The following is a 13,955-nucleotide window of genomic DNA, read 5'->3' on the forward strand; positions in this document are numbered from 1 at the left end:
TAGAAAAGCTTGACAGGGGATGGGAATCTGAGAGTAGATTCAGAAGGGAGAGGAGAAAAGTAACAAATTGAAGGCGGAAAATTAGCAAATGTATTGGGAAGGCAGAGGAAACAAAGGCTAGAAAATAGAAACAAGAAAGTTTGGCAGTGCTAAATTGTATATACTTCAATGCAAGAAATCTAGGGAATAAGGCAGATGAACTGAGAACACAGATTAACACATGAGAGTATGATATTATAGCTTTAACTGAGACATGGCTGAAAGGAGGGCAGGAATGGCAACTTAACATTCTTGGTTACAGGCTTTTCAGGTGAGATAGAGAGGGAGATTTTTTTTAAAAAGAGGGTGGGGTCACAATGTTGGTTAAAGAAACAATTATAACTGTGAGGAGGGATGGTATGGTAGAAGGATCATCAAATGAAGCCAGTTCTGGTGAAGGGTCACTGACCTGAAATGTTAACTCTGCTTCTCTCTCCACAGATGCTGCCAGACCTGCTGAGTATTTCCAGCATTTCTTGTTTGTGTATCAAATGAAGCCATATGGGTTGAACTGAAGAACAAAAGTGGGGAAATCACACTACTGGGAGTGTACTATAGATCGCCAAAACAGTCAGAAGGAGATAGAACAGCAAATATTTAGCAAATCTCTGAAAAGTGCAAAAATAATAAGCTGTAATAGTGGGGGATTTCAACTACCCTAACATTAACTGGAATAGAATGAGTGTGAAAGGCATAGAGGAAGCAGAATTCTTACATGTATTCAGGAAAACTTTTTCAGCCAGTACGTAGCAAGCCCAACAAGAGAGGGGGTGGGTCGGGGGGGGGGGGGGGGGTGGGAGTTTGTTCTGGACTCAGCTTTAGGGAATGAAGCTGGGCAGGTGGAAGAGGTATCAGTTGGGGAGCATTTTGGTGGAAATGGTCATAGTTCAGTTGGATTTAGAATAGTTATGGAAAAGGACAAAGATAGACCAGGAATAAAAGTTCTCAACTGGGGAAAAGCTAATTTTACTAAGCTGAGATGTGATTTAGCTAAAGTGGACTGGAAACAGCTACTTGAAGTTAAATCAGTGCCGGATCAGTGGGAGGCATTCAAGGAAGAGATAGTGAAGATTCAGAGAAAGTATATTCCCTTAAAGAAAAAGGGTGGGACTAACAAATACAAAGCCCCCCCTGGATGTCAAGGGGCTTAAAGGGGAGGAAAAGAAAAAAAGGGAAGATTATGACAGACACCGATGGCTCAATACTGTAACAAAACCTAGAGGAGTATAAAAAGTATAGGGGTGAAATTCATTATTCTTTATGAATACTTTGCATCTTTTTTCACAAAACAGAGCGATGATACAGACATTGCAATCAAAAAAGAGGAGTGTAAAAATTAGATGAAATGAACATAGTGACAGAGGAAGTATTAAGATGTTTAACATTGTTGAAAGTGGATAAATCCCCAGTCCCGCACAAAATGTATCCTATGCTGTTAATGGAAGCAAGACAAGAAATATAGAAAGGTCTGAGCATCATTTCCGAATCCTCTCTGGCTACAGGTGTGGTGCCAGAGGACTGGAGGACAGCTCACACTGTATTATTGTTTAAAAAGGGAAAAAAGGATAGACCAAGTAATGACAGGCCAGTCAGCTGGTGGGAAAACTATTCGGAAAAAATTTGAGAGACAGGATATAACTTCATTTAGAAAGACACAGATTAATCAAAGACAGCACAAATTTGTTAAGGGATGTTCATGTCTAACACGATTGAATTTTCTGAGGAGGAAACAAGGAGGGTTGATGAGGGTAGTGCATTTGATGCAGTCTGTTTGGATTTTAGCAAGGCTTTTGATAATGTTCCACATGGCAGACACATCACAAACGTAAAAGCTCATAAGATCCAAGGCAAAGTGGCAAGTTAGATCCAAAATTAGCTGAGAGGCAGGAAGCAAAGGGTAATGGTCAATGAGTATGTTTTGTGACTGGGAGGCTGTTTCTAGTGGGGTTCCACAGGGTCAGTACTAGGTCCCTTGCTTTTTGTGGTATATATCAATGATTTGGACTTGAATGTAGGGGGTATGATTAAGAAGTTGCAGATGATATAAAAATTGTCTGTGTGGTTGATAATGAAGGGGAAAGCTGTAGACTGCAGGAAGAAATCAATTGTTACAGCCATGTGGTGCGATGTGTGTGGTTCCCACTGTTCAACTCCACCACGCATCCCCCCCCCCCCACCACCCTGACCACAGACAGTGTGTTTTGTTCTTAGGGTTTAACCCCTTGGTGTTTTATTTTTCAAATAAACAGACAGCGGCAAGTTTTCTTGTAGGTTTAAAAACAGAAAATCAGTTGTTTATAGATCAATACGCCTTATCCTGAAATTGTCACAACTATATTCACTCACGTTTTCACTTGCACTCACACACAAGAAAAGACAGATAGAGAGGGAAAAAGGGGGAAGTGACTTTTAGTGGGGGGAAGTCACGATAAACCTGTTGAATTCTCTTGGAAATCGAGTTCTCGTTGGTTGCAGGCCTGAGATGATTGTAGTTTTGATTGAAAGTTCAGTTGAAGATGGTAGATCACTTCTAGTTCACTGTGTCTAGTGTAGATGTAGGATTCTACAGCTGGGAACCTGTCTTCTCGTTTGCTGGAAAACACGCAGCTGGATGTTGTTTCTCTTCTCTTTCTTTCTCTGACGTCTCTCTCTTCAGGTTGTCTTTTTTAAGGTAAAGCTATGTTACTTCTCACCTCCGGGTAGGAGACACTCTGGTCTCTTCCCCATGGTGATCACACAATGGTCCAGGACATGGCTACTTCACACCTTCTTTGTTTCAGAAGAAGACATTCAATTCTGGAATGTTTTAGGATGGGTGTAGGATGTGTTGAATTGACACCTCTTAGCTTTGAAGATTTGTCCTTTGCCCTTGTCAGACAGTTTGAATATACAAAGGCCAAGCCTTTTCTCTTTGATGGCCATTTTGGAGTATTGTTCACTTTTTAAAAGAAAGATTAATTTGTAAAAGACAAAGTCAGTTTTTATAACTCTTCAAATTTTGTTCATGATTGTTGTATCATTGTACCTCTTGTGTGCGTGACACAATGGATTAGTCAGGTGGGCAGAACAGTGGCAAATGGAGTTCAATCTGGAAAAGTGTGAGGTTATGCATTTGGGGAAGGCTAACAAGGCAGGGGAATACACAATAAATGGTGGGATACTGATAAGTGCAAAGGAACAGAAGGACCTTGGAGTGCATGGCCACAGATCCCTGAATGTGACTGGAAAGGTAGATAAGGTGGTCAGGAAGCCATACAGGATACTTGCCTTTAGTAGGCGAGGCACAGCATATAAGAGGTAATGCTGGAACTGTAAAAAACACTGGTGAGTCCACAGCTGGAGTACTATGTGCAGTTATGATCACTGCACTATAGGAAAGATGTGATTGCACTGGAAAGAGTACAGAGGAGATTTACAAGGATGTTGTCTGGACTGGAGAATTTTAGTTATGAGGAAAGATTGGATAGGCTAGTGCTGTTTTCTCCGGGTGCTCCGGTTTCCTCCCACAAGCCAAAAGACTTGCAGGTTGGTAGGTAAATTGGCCATTATAAATTGTCACTAGTATAGGTAGGTGGTAGGGAAATATAGGGACAGGTGGGGATGTTTGGTAGGAATATGGGATTAGTGTAGGATTAGTATAAATGGGTGGTTGATGGTCGGCACAGACTCGGTGGGCCGAAGGGCCTGTTTCAGTGCTGTATCTCTAATCTAATCTAATCTAATCTAATCTAACAGAGGAGGCTGCGGAAAGACCTAATTGAAGTGTATAAAATTATTGAGGGGTCTGGATAGAGTAGATAGGAAAGCCCTATTCCCCTTGGTTGCTGGGTCCATAACCTGGGGGGGGGGGGGGGTGGGTTTGCATAGATTTAGGGAAGAGGGAGGAGGTTTGGAGGGGATTTGAAGGGAAATATTTTGACCCAGAGGGTGGTGGGGATCTGAAGCCCGCTGCCTGTAAGGATGGTAGAGGCAGAAACCCTCCTAACATTTAAAAACTACTTGGATATGTACTTGAAGTGCTGTAAGCCACAGAGCTATGGACCAAGAGCTAGAAAGTGGGATTAGGCTGGATGGAAACTTGTCAACCAATGCAGACATGATGGGCTGAATGATCCCCTTCCGTGCTGTAAATTTCTATGATTCTGTGATTCAGTAAAATCACTTTCTCCAATCATTTTATTCAAATCAGGGCTTGACTTCATCACAACACAGCAAGAGCTCAACAGGATACTTTCAAATCTGTGACAGCAGAGGGCAGATTGGACCACCATACTGAACCATTGGAGTAACCCAAAGAATTAAACCAGCACAGTGAACGAACATACTGAACCGGATTGAACCAATGTGCATTTAAGCATCAAAGGTCAAAAGTTACTGAGGAGATCAGCCTCAAATATTAACGGGTAGTGACCAGTCTGGGAGTGGGTGTGGGAGGGGGAAAGCTGTGGGAGTGAACTGTCCATTTGGCTACCCACCCTCCCCCTCCTCCATTCCCTTTATTACCACTAGATCCAGATTGCTTTTTGTGAGGAATTGATGGTCGCAGATGTCAGAAATAAATATGAGAAGAAAAATGTTGGTTTGGATCCAGGCCTAGAAGCAGCCATGTCAAAATAGGAGGGTTAGTTAAATCTTTAGCATACTGAAGGAAGCTACAGAAAGGATATTGATAGGTTGGGGGAATGGGCTAGAAAATGGCAGGTGGAATTCAGTGTCAGTAAGCGTGAGATGATGTATTTTGATAAAAGAAATGAACAGCAGTGATGATATTCTGAATGGAAGTAGGGTCAGTGCTTTGAAAGAACAGAGGGATTTGGGAGACAGATTCACAGGACATTAAAGGCAACACCTCAGGTTGATAAGACAGGAAGAGGAAGTAATAATATTCATGAGAAGGTAATAAATGTAATAAAAACTCCAACTTCTTCCAGTTCTGAGAAAAGTCATCAGCCTGAAATATTAAGTCTCTTTCTCTCTCTGCAGATGATGCCAGACGTGCTGAGTCTTTCCAGTATTTTCTGTTTTTCTATTCAAAATGTTTTTTTTTTCAGAGTTGATCATATTCCCTTCGAGCAACAAGTATCGATCTCGTGGATCATCGGCTTCTTCAAATCCTTATCTTTCTACCAAACGTTTCAGAAGAAAGATCCGGAAGCAGCTGAAGCCTCACTTGAAAGAATGGATCAAAAGCAAGAGTAAAAATGAAAATGGGAAGTTAATTGATCAGCTTGCCATTGCTCAGGATCTCATTGGAGGGGCGACTGAACACAAACACTGACCAGGCCTCGGGTGGGCTTTAGGCCATGTTTACAGACAAGTGCGGGGTGAAATCAATCCTGGATGTTGTACGTTTAGACCAATGGTTTATGAGGTGGCCATCATTATCACCACATTTTACTCTGTTTACCCTCCCAAAACTGGCAAAAAACAGGTGGCATTTCAGAGGAAAACCCAAGCTCACACCTCAGGACATTGTGTGTCGTCAGGGAATAAATAATTATTGACTAAAATGGGAGCATATCAAATACCCAATAAACTAAAAGCTCGATTGTAACTCGGGATGGGGTGGGGGAGGGGCCATGTGGACAAGAGGGGAACTGTCCCCTCGTCAGCAGTGTGAGGCTCAGGAAAGGAGCAAGTTAAAACCTGAACCTGCAGGAAGAAAGAAGGGAAGAACTTGCATTTCTATAGCGCCAGTCACAATCTCAGGACATCTCAAAGCATTTATAGCCAATGACGTACTTTTGAAGAGTAATCATTCTTGTAATGTAGGAAATGCGGCAGCCAATTTGCAGGATCCCACAAATGTCACTGTGATAATGATCCGATAATTTGCTGTAGTGATGTTAGGGTGAGGGATAAATATTGACCAGGTCACCGGGACGAATTCCCAAGCTCCTCTTTAAAAGAGTGTCAAGGAATCGTTCAAGTAAACTTGGAAGGGGAGACTGGGCCTTGGTTTAACGTTTCACTTGAAAGATGGCACCTCTGACAATGCAGCACTCCCTCAGTACTGGCACTGCAGTGTCAGTCTGGATTATGGGCTCAAGTCTCTGGAGGGGGTCTTGAACCTATGACCCTGTGACTCAGAGGTGAGAGTGACACCAACTGAGTCACGGGTGACAACAGGGCCTTGAGTGATTTTAACAGTCACTCCACCTGGTTTCCACCAGTGTGAATAAAATAGAAGCAGTTTGATTGGGTTGGTGATGGCCAATGATAAACAAGTGAGCAAGAGGAAATTGATCAATCTGATCAGCTGGGGTTCTTTTCCCCGCCCAAGACTACCAATCACTAAGCAGCCAGTACTATACTACTAACCAATGGCATTACTCAAACAATTGCTTCATCATTTTCCCTCTTCACTCATGAGAGTTTGTAACAAACATGCAAAAAAATGTGCATAATTCTGAAAAGACTCATTGAATTATTCAGTGTAAACTGAAATCTACCCTGGGGGAGCTAGGGGAGAAGGAAATTGCCCTGGCATTTCCGTGGGAATTTTCTGACAGGATTGGAAAACCTACCAGAGAAATGGCATGAGTGGTAGTTTCTGCTGTTTCTCTGGGAATCCAGCCAATCGATCTCCTGTCGGAGCTGAAGCAAGAGGTCAGGGCCACACCTGCAGAAATCTGGGCTAATATCTTTCGTAATTGTATAAACAACTTAGAAAAATTAGTGAGCTTTTGAGGGCAGAGAAAAGGATAAACAAATGTCCCATCCCACACAAATACTGCAAATCCACTGTGAATAAAACCTCTGAGGACAGTAGAACATGAGATGTGGGTGTTGCTGGCTTATTGCTCATCCCTAATTGCCCATGAGGAGGTGGTGATGAGCCGCCTTCAGGAATCGCTGCAATCCATCTGGTGTAGGTACACCCACAGTGCTATTAGACAGGCAGTTCCAGGATTTTGACCCAGCAACAGTGAAGAAATGGTGATATGGTTCCAAGTCAGGATGGTGTGTGACTTGGAGGGAAGCTTGCAGGTGGTAGTGTTCCCATGCATCTGCTGTCCTTGTCCTTCTAGGTGGTAGAGGTCACGGGCTTGGAAGGTGCTGTCTAGGGAGCCTTGGTGAGTTGCTGCAGTGCATCTTGTAGATGGTACACACTGTGCGCCGGTGGTGGAGGGAATGAATGGTTAAGGTGGTGAATGGGGCACCAATCAAGCAGGCTGCTTTGTCCTGGATGGTGTTGAGCTTCTTGAGTATTGTTGGAGCTGCACCCATTGAGGCAAGTGGAGAGTATTCCATCACACTCCTGACTTGTGCCTTGTAGATGGTGGACAGGCTTTGGGAAGTCAGGAGGTGAGTACAATGAAAAGCCTTTTTATGTTGTCTGATGCAGCATATTGAAATGTGTTGAGTTCAGTTGATTGAAGATCTCAAACAGATTTATTAACAGCTAACTATTAAATACAGCACAGGACTTGTCTCTTGGTGCTACAGCAGCAAAATGAGCCTGGCATGTAGTCACATGATTGCATCCTGGCTCTTGATTCATTGGCATACTAAGATCTTAAAGATACATTACTCTTAAAGGCAATCAGATAACATCCCCCTTTCTTTCCAATGATAAGTCTCGTATGTTAAAAATAGAAACATATAACATTAAATAACATCAAAATTATTTACACAAGTATACATTTTATGAACTTTACAAATATAGAGGCTCAAAGGTCCATAGGTCGTCTCGGTGGTTTGACAACTCTTGCTCGGGGAGTTTGCGTCTCATCTGTTGCTGTTCTTTCTGAAGTTTCTCCCTCTCTGCATTCAGTTTCTGTTGCTCTGCCTTCAGCCAGCTAACATACTCTGTTGCTTTTCTTAAGATGATCACATTTGAGGCCTTGTCATTCTTGGAAAGTTCTGGCACCTCATCTCGAAGAGCCAACAGACAATGCTTTAACTCATTCCACCTCTGCCTCTTGCATGTCCTTCACCTCTCCTTATCCTCCACATCAGAGGCTTGGGGCTCAAGGCTGAGGACTTGTTGGGGGAAGAGTACTTGGTCTCATGAAGATACCTGTCCGTTCTGGCTCGTTGTGGTGCTGCCAGTTTTCTAGAGAGCAGAAGTGAAGGTGCAGCATAGTTTTGCTGTTGCTGGGTATCCAGACTACACTGTTTGATGCTGGTCAGAGTCTGCGAGCGGGTTCCAGTCCTTGGAGATTTCCCCTGGGCAATGCTCTCATGGATAGTTATCACTGGTAGTCCTGCCACTGCTGATCCGCTCGTGGCTACTAGGTAGAACGGTTATGGTTTTCATGCCAACTTGTCATCGCCGCATTGCATTATTAATGTGCCACTGCAAGGGATGGGTGACCCGTTGTTAGCAGATACCTTGAAAGTTGTCAGTTGTATCATTTATTTCCAGCAATTCCGGTACATATCTTTGAGGGCTGGTCGGATATTTGCACTAGCGCTGGTGTCAATCTTGACCTTCAGTGTCTGTTTGCCAGCTTTCTTTGGGCATGTGATGCTAATAGTGGTAAAGGCTTTCAGTTGTTGGACTTCCTCCAAATGATGTGTCATGTTCACAATGTGGAATCCTTGCTCGTCTTCTGACTGAGACTTGCTCCGACCTGAGTCTTGCCTCAGGTCTGTTTTGCTTTGGCTTCATGTATCGGCTTGCATTAATGCAGGTCTCTCGTGCTTTCCTTGCTGCTGTTGCCCTGTCTTCTGTTTGTTTGTGTTCTGCCGTGACTTCTGGCTATGTCTTTGGAGCCAGAATTCCTGCATAGGCTGGCCCAGTGTCCCTTTACACTGCACGCCTTGCATGAAATACAGGAAACTTAAGGAAGGATATACTAGCATTGGAGGCAGTTCAGAAAAGGTTCCCGAGGCTGATTCCTGGGATGAAGGGGTTGTCTTATCAACAACGGCTGAATAGGTTAGGCCTTTATTCATTGGAGTTTAGAAGAATGAGAGGTGATCTTATTGAAACATATAAGATTCTAAGGGGGCTTGACAGGGTAGATGTTGAGAATATGTTTCCACTGGTGGGGAATCTCGAACTAGGGGATATAGTTACAGAATAAGGGGTCACACATTTAAAACTGAGATGCAAAGGAATTTCTTCTCTCAGAGGGTGGTAAATCTCTGGAATTCTCTGCCTCAGAGAGTTGTGGAGGCTAGGTCACTAAATATATTTAAAGAGGAGGTAGATAGATTTTTGAAATCTCGGGGAGTCGAGGGTTATGTGGAGCAGGTCTGAAAGAGGAGTTGAAGCCTGGGACAGATCAGCCATGACCTTATTGAATGGCGGGGCAGGCTTGAGGAGCTGAATTGCCTGTTCTTGCTCCTATTTCTTATGTTCGTATGTGAGTGGAGCCTACCACACTTACCGCACAACTTGCTTGCCCTTTTCGACCTGGTTATGGTGCCAATACGGTTGGTTGCAGATCATACTGTCCATCCACACTGGCTTTGTATTTTCTGCCATCTTCCAACAGTGCATCAATGCTGTGACCTTTCTTTTTCCCCCCGAGAGGTCTTTCTGCAATGCTTCAATGGGTGTTGATACAAACACCAGCTCCATTATTTGGTCTGACAGCTCAGCATTCGTTGCCCTTACTACGGCATCCACTGACGAACTGGTCTATTGATTCCTGTGGCTGTTGCCTGTAGGACATCAATTCCAGGTGGTGAATTTGAAAATTCACTCTTAATCTGAGTTGATCTTACAGCACATTTCATATCTTTGTGGGAGTTTTCTGGTCCTCTTCCGATATGCCTGAGGTATTGATTCTATGTAATCCCTCATTTCCAATTGCTATCATTATTTTACAGCTTGCTTTTCTGGTTCTGTAATTACTTGGTCTGTGAAGCATAACTGCATTCTTTGTTTGAACAATTGGAACAGGTAGGATATTAATGGCCTTCTAGTTCATACTGGGAAATTTGGTATCTATTTTCCTGCTATTCTTTTTCTTTAAAACTTGCTTTATGAACTTACTTTAAGACCTGGTTCTGTGATTCTGTACTGCTTCCCTTTAAAAAAATTCTCTTCTTTAGACTGGCTGGTTTGATTGACAGGAACAGCTGTGCAATAGGCATTTCAAGTATTTTTCAAACTAGGGTTTGTTTATATAGACGATCAGTAGGTAATTCTTCATGGTTAAGTGGTTTTATGAGTTTAAAAAAAAAATTCAGGCTGAGTAAATGAAAGCTCTTCCTGCTGGAGTGATTTAATGGGTTTTATTTGTACCTCTCGCTGTGAGCTGCGTGAATAGAGGATTCCCGTACTTTTTGCTGTCGGGCGCCACCTGTAATGGCGCTGACCTGATCAGCCTGGGGGAAACTTTGAAAACAATCAATCAGCCTGAGATAGGGATTGGGTTTTCCATGATCTGTTTCTTTTACTGAGCCGTTAAAGAAACAAATTTGCAAGCACCTCAAAGTTTTTTTAAAACTGGGGTTCCTGCACCAACGGCACACTGACTCACCTGATCGCAGTGATTGATTTTCAGTCTGTCATTCAGCTCTATCTTCTACAGTTGGAGATGATTTTTTTTTCTTCTTTATGGGACAGTGTTTCTTTTGACTTTCTCACTTTTGGATATAGGTCATTTTTAAAGTTGTTTTCCTGTGGTGTTCAATCTTGGATCTTATCTTCTCACCACAGCTGCCACCATGTAATGAGAAGTTTTTTATGTTGTCTGGTTCAATTGATTGAAGATCTCAAACAGGTTTCTTAATAGCTAACAATATACAACACAGAGCTATCTATTTATAGGACCTGCCTCTTGGTGTTACAGCAGCAGCAGAGAGCCTGGAATGTAGTCATACACTACTCTTAAAGGCAATCACACAATAGTGAGTTACTCACTACTGAATTCCCAGCCTCTGACCTGCTCTTGTAGCCAAAGCATTTATATTGGCTGATCCAGTTAAGTTTCTGGTCAGCTCAGTGTCTTTATTGCATTAAGTGACTGAGTGCATTTTACCAGACTTTCCAATGTGCCCATACAGTGAGTTAACTGCAGTGGACGTTCAACTCATTACACTTTATTTCTTTCAGGCTTCTGCAGACTGTGGGAGTTTCTTCCAGTCATACTGTGTTGGAAATGAAATGGAATGCTTTCTGTTTACTGGCAAACAAATCTGGGTGAGGTCTGCCGACACTGAGTGACAGCGTCTCCCAGGCCAATCGCATCAAGAGGTTATCTCCAATCCCTTAAATAGGACGTCAAATCTATGTTTCACAATGAAGTGTTGCTAGATCGTAGTTTGAACACAGACGACATACACAATACACTGGCAGGCGGGCGAGGGGAATGTTCATCTTCAGCAGGGACCAAGAGTTGGCAGTATTGGATCGGAGGCACATTCTAAACCCTGCCCCATTTTCCTGTCCACTGGGGACGATTTCAACTCCCGTGGGAGTTCAGATTCGAGCAATACGCTTACTGTGCATTTTCTGTTTCTCTCGGACAATCGAGGGGCTCCCCCGACTCAGTCAGGACCCTTGTGAACAGATGTAAGTTGGGGTTCGAGGATGTAGTTTGGACCCTGATGTGATTTTAACTACTCAGCGAGTGCAAAACTGCCAGAGTCCCAGTGGAGGCTGTGGCAGGTAAGGAAAGGAGTGGGAGAGTTCTCCCGGGGCCTAACGAAAGAGACTGAGACATTGTTGACCCAGGCTCCCACCTACTCCTTCCCCCGCTTCCCTCACTTCCCTCCTCCTCACTACCACTAAACCCCCTCGAACTCCTTCGTATGAATTACCATAATACCCGTCTTGGCAGCCTCTGTCCTATCCTCACAGGCTAGGATGGGAAGTCGGTCTGCATGCATCAAATGCACTGGGCTTCTCCTTCCCACCCCCCAATCCCCCGCACCAACCACCTCCCCCAATCTCTCACACCTCCCCACCACTCCTCATCTGCACCTCCTTCTTCCCATCCCCCGCACCATAGAAACATAAAAAAATTACGGCACAGAAGGAGGCCATTCATCCCACTGTGTCTGCGCCAGCCAAAAAAAAACTAGCCTCCCAATCTAATCCCACCTTCCAGCACCAGGTCCATAGCCTTGCAGTTTACAGCACTTCAGGTGCAGGTCCGGGTACCTTTTAAATCAGTTGAGGGTTTCTGCCTCCACCACCATTCCTGGCAGCGAATTCCAGACACCCACCACACTCTGGGTGAAAAAGATTTTCCTCATGTCCCCTCTAATCCTTCTACCAATCACCTTAAATCTGTGCCCCTGGTAATTGACCTCTCCTCCAGGGGAAACAGGTCCTTCCTGTCTACTCAATCAAGGCCCCTCATAACTTTGTACATCTCAAATAAGTCACCCCTCAGCCTCCTCTGTTCTAAGGAAAACAACCCTAGCCTATCCAATCTTTCCTCATAGCTGCAACTTTTGAACCCTGGCAACATTCTTGTGAATCTCCTCTGTACTCTCTCCAGAGCAATTATGTCCTTCCTGTAATGTGTTGACCAGAACTGTCCACAATACTCCAGCTGTGGCCGAACCAGCGTTTTATACAGTTCCAGCATTGCATCCCTGCTTTTGTATTCTATACCTCGGCCAATAAAGGAAAGCATTCCATATGCCTTCTTCGCCACTCTATCTACCTGTCCTGACACATTCAGGGACCTGTGGACATGCACTCCCAGGTCTCTCACTTCTTTTGCCCCTCTCAATATCCTCCCGTTTATTGTGTATTTTATTGTGTATTCCCTCGCTTTATTTGCCCTCCCCAAATGCATTACCTCACACTTCTCTGGATTGAATTGCATTTGCCACTTTTCCACCCACTCAATCAAACCATTGATATCATTCTGGAGTCTATGGCTATCCTCCTCACTATCCACTACACGGCCAATTTTTGTGTTATCAGCAAATTTCCCAATCATGCCTGCCACATTTAAGTCCAAAGTATTAATATATACCACAAACAGCAAGGGTCCCAACACTGAGCCCTGTGGAACGCCACTGGAAACCGCTTTGCATTCGCAAAAACATCCGTCGACTACTACCCTTTGTTTCCTCTCACTGAGCCAATTTTGGATCCAACCTGCCACATTCCCCTGTATCCCATGTGCTTTCATTTTACTGACCAGTTTGTTCGATGCCTTACTAAAATCCAGGTAAACCACATCCACTGCACTACCCTCATCAATCCACCTTGGCGCAGTGGTTAGCATCGCAGCCTCACAGCTCCAGCGACCCGGGTTCAAATCTGGGTACTGCCTGTGTGGAGTTTGCAAGTTCTCCCTGTGACTGTGTGGGTTTCCTCCGGGTGCTCCGGTTTCCTCCCACATGCCAAAGACTTGCAAGGTGATAGGTTAATTGGCCATTATAAATTGTCCCTAGTATAGGTAGGTGGTAGGGAAATATAGGGACAGGTGGGGATGTGGTAGGAATACGGAATTAGGGTAGGGTTAGTATAAGTGGGTGGTTGATGGTCGGCACAGACTCGGTGGGCCGAAGGGCCGGTTTCAGTGCTGTATCTCTAAACTAAAACTTGTTATTTCCTCAAAAAATTCAATCAGTTCATAAGTCATGATCTTCCCTTAACAAATCCATGCTGACTATCCCTGATTAATCTGTTCCTATCTAAATGGCAATTTAGCCTGTCTCTCAGAATTGACTAATAATTTACCCACCATCGAGGTCAGACTGACCAGCCTACAATTATTTGGCCTATCCCTCACACCCTTTTTAAACAACGATATCATGTTTGCAGACCTCCAATCCTCTGGCAGCTCGCCCGTATCTAGTGAGGATTTGAAGATGATCCTCAGCGCATCCATTATTTTCTCCCTGGCTTCCTTTAACAACCTGGGATGCAAAACATCCGGCCTTGACAACTGATCCACTTTCAAGGATGTCAGACCTTCTAGTACTTCTTCTCTCATTATGCTCATCATATCTAAAATTTCACACTGTTCCTCTATTACTACAATGTC

The sequence above is a fragment of the Heterodontus francisci genome, chromosome 7 (assembly GCF_036365525.1).
Source record: "Heterodontus francisci isolate sHetFra1 chromosome 7, sHetFra1.hap1, whole genome shotgun sequence".
NCBI classification, from domain to species: domain Eukaryota; kingdom Metazoa; phylum Chordata; class Chondrichthyes; order Heterodontiformes; family Heterodontidae; genus Heterodontus; species Heterodontus francisci.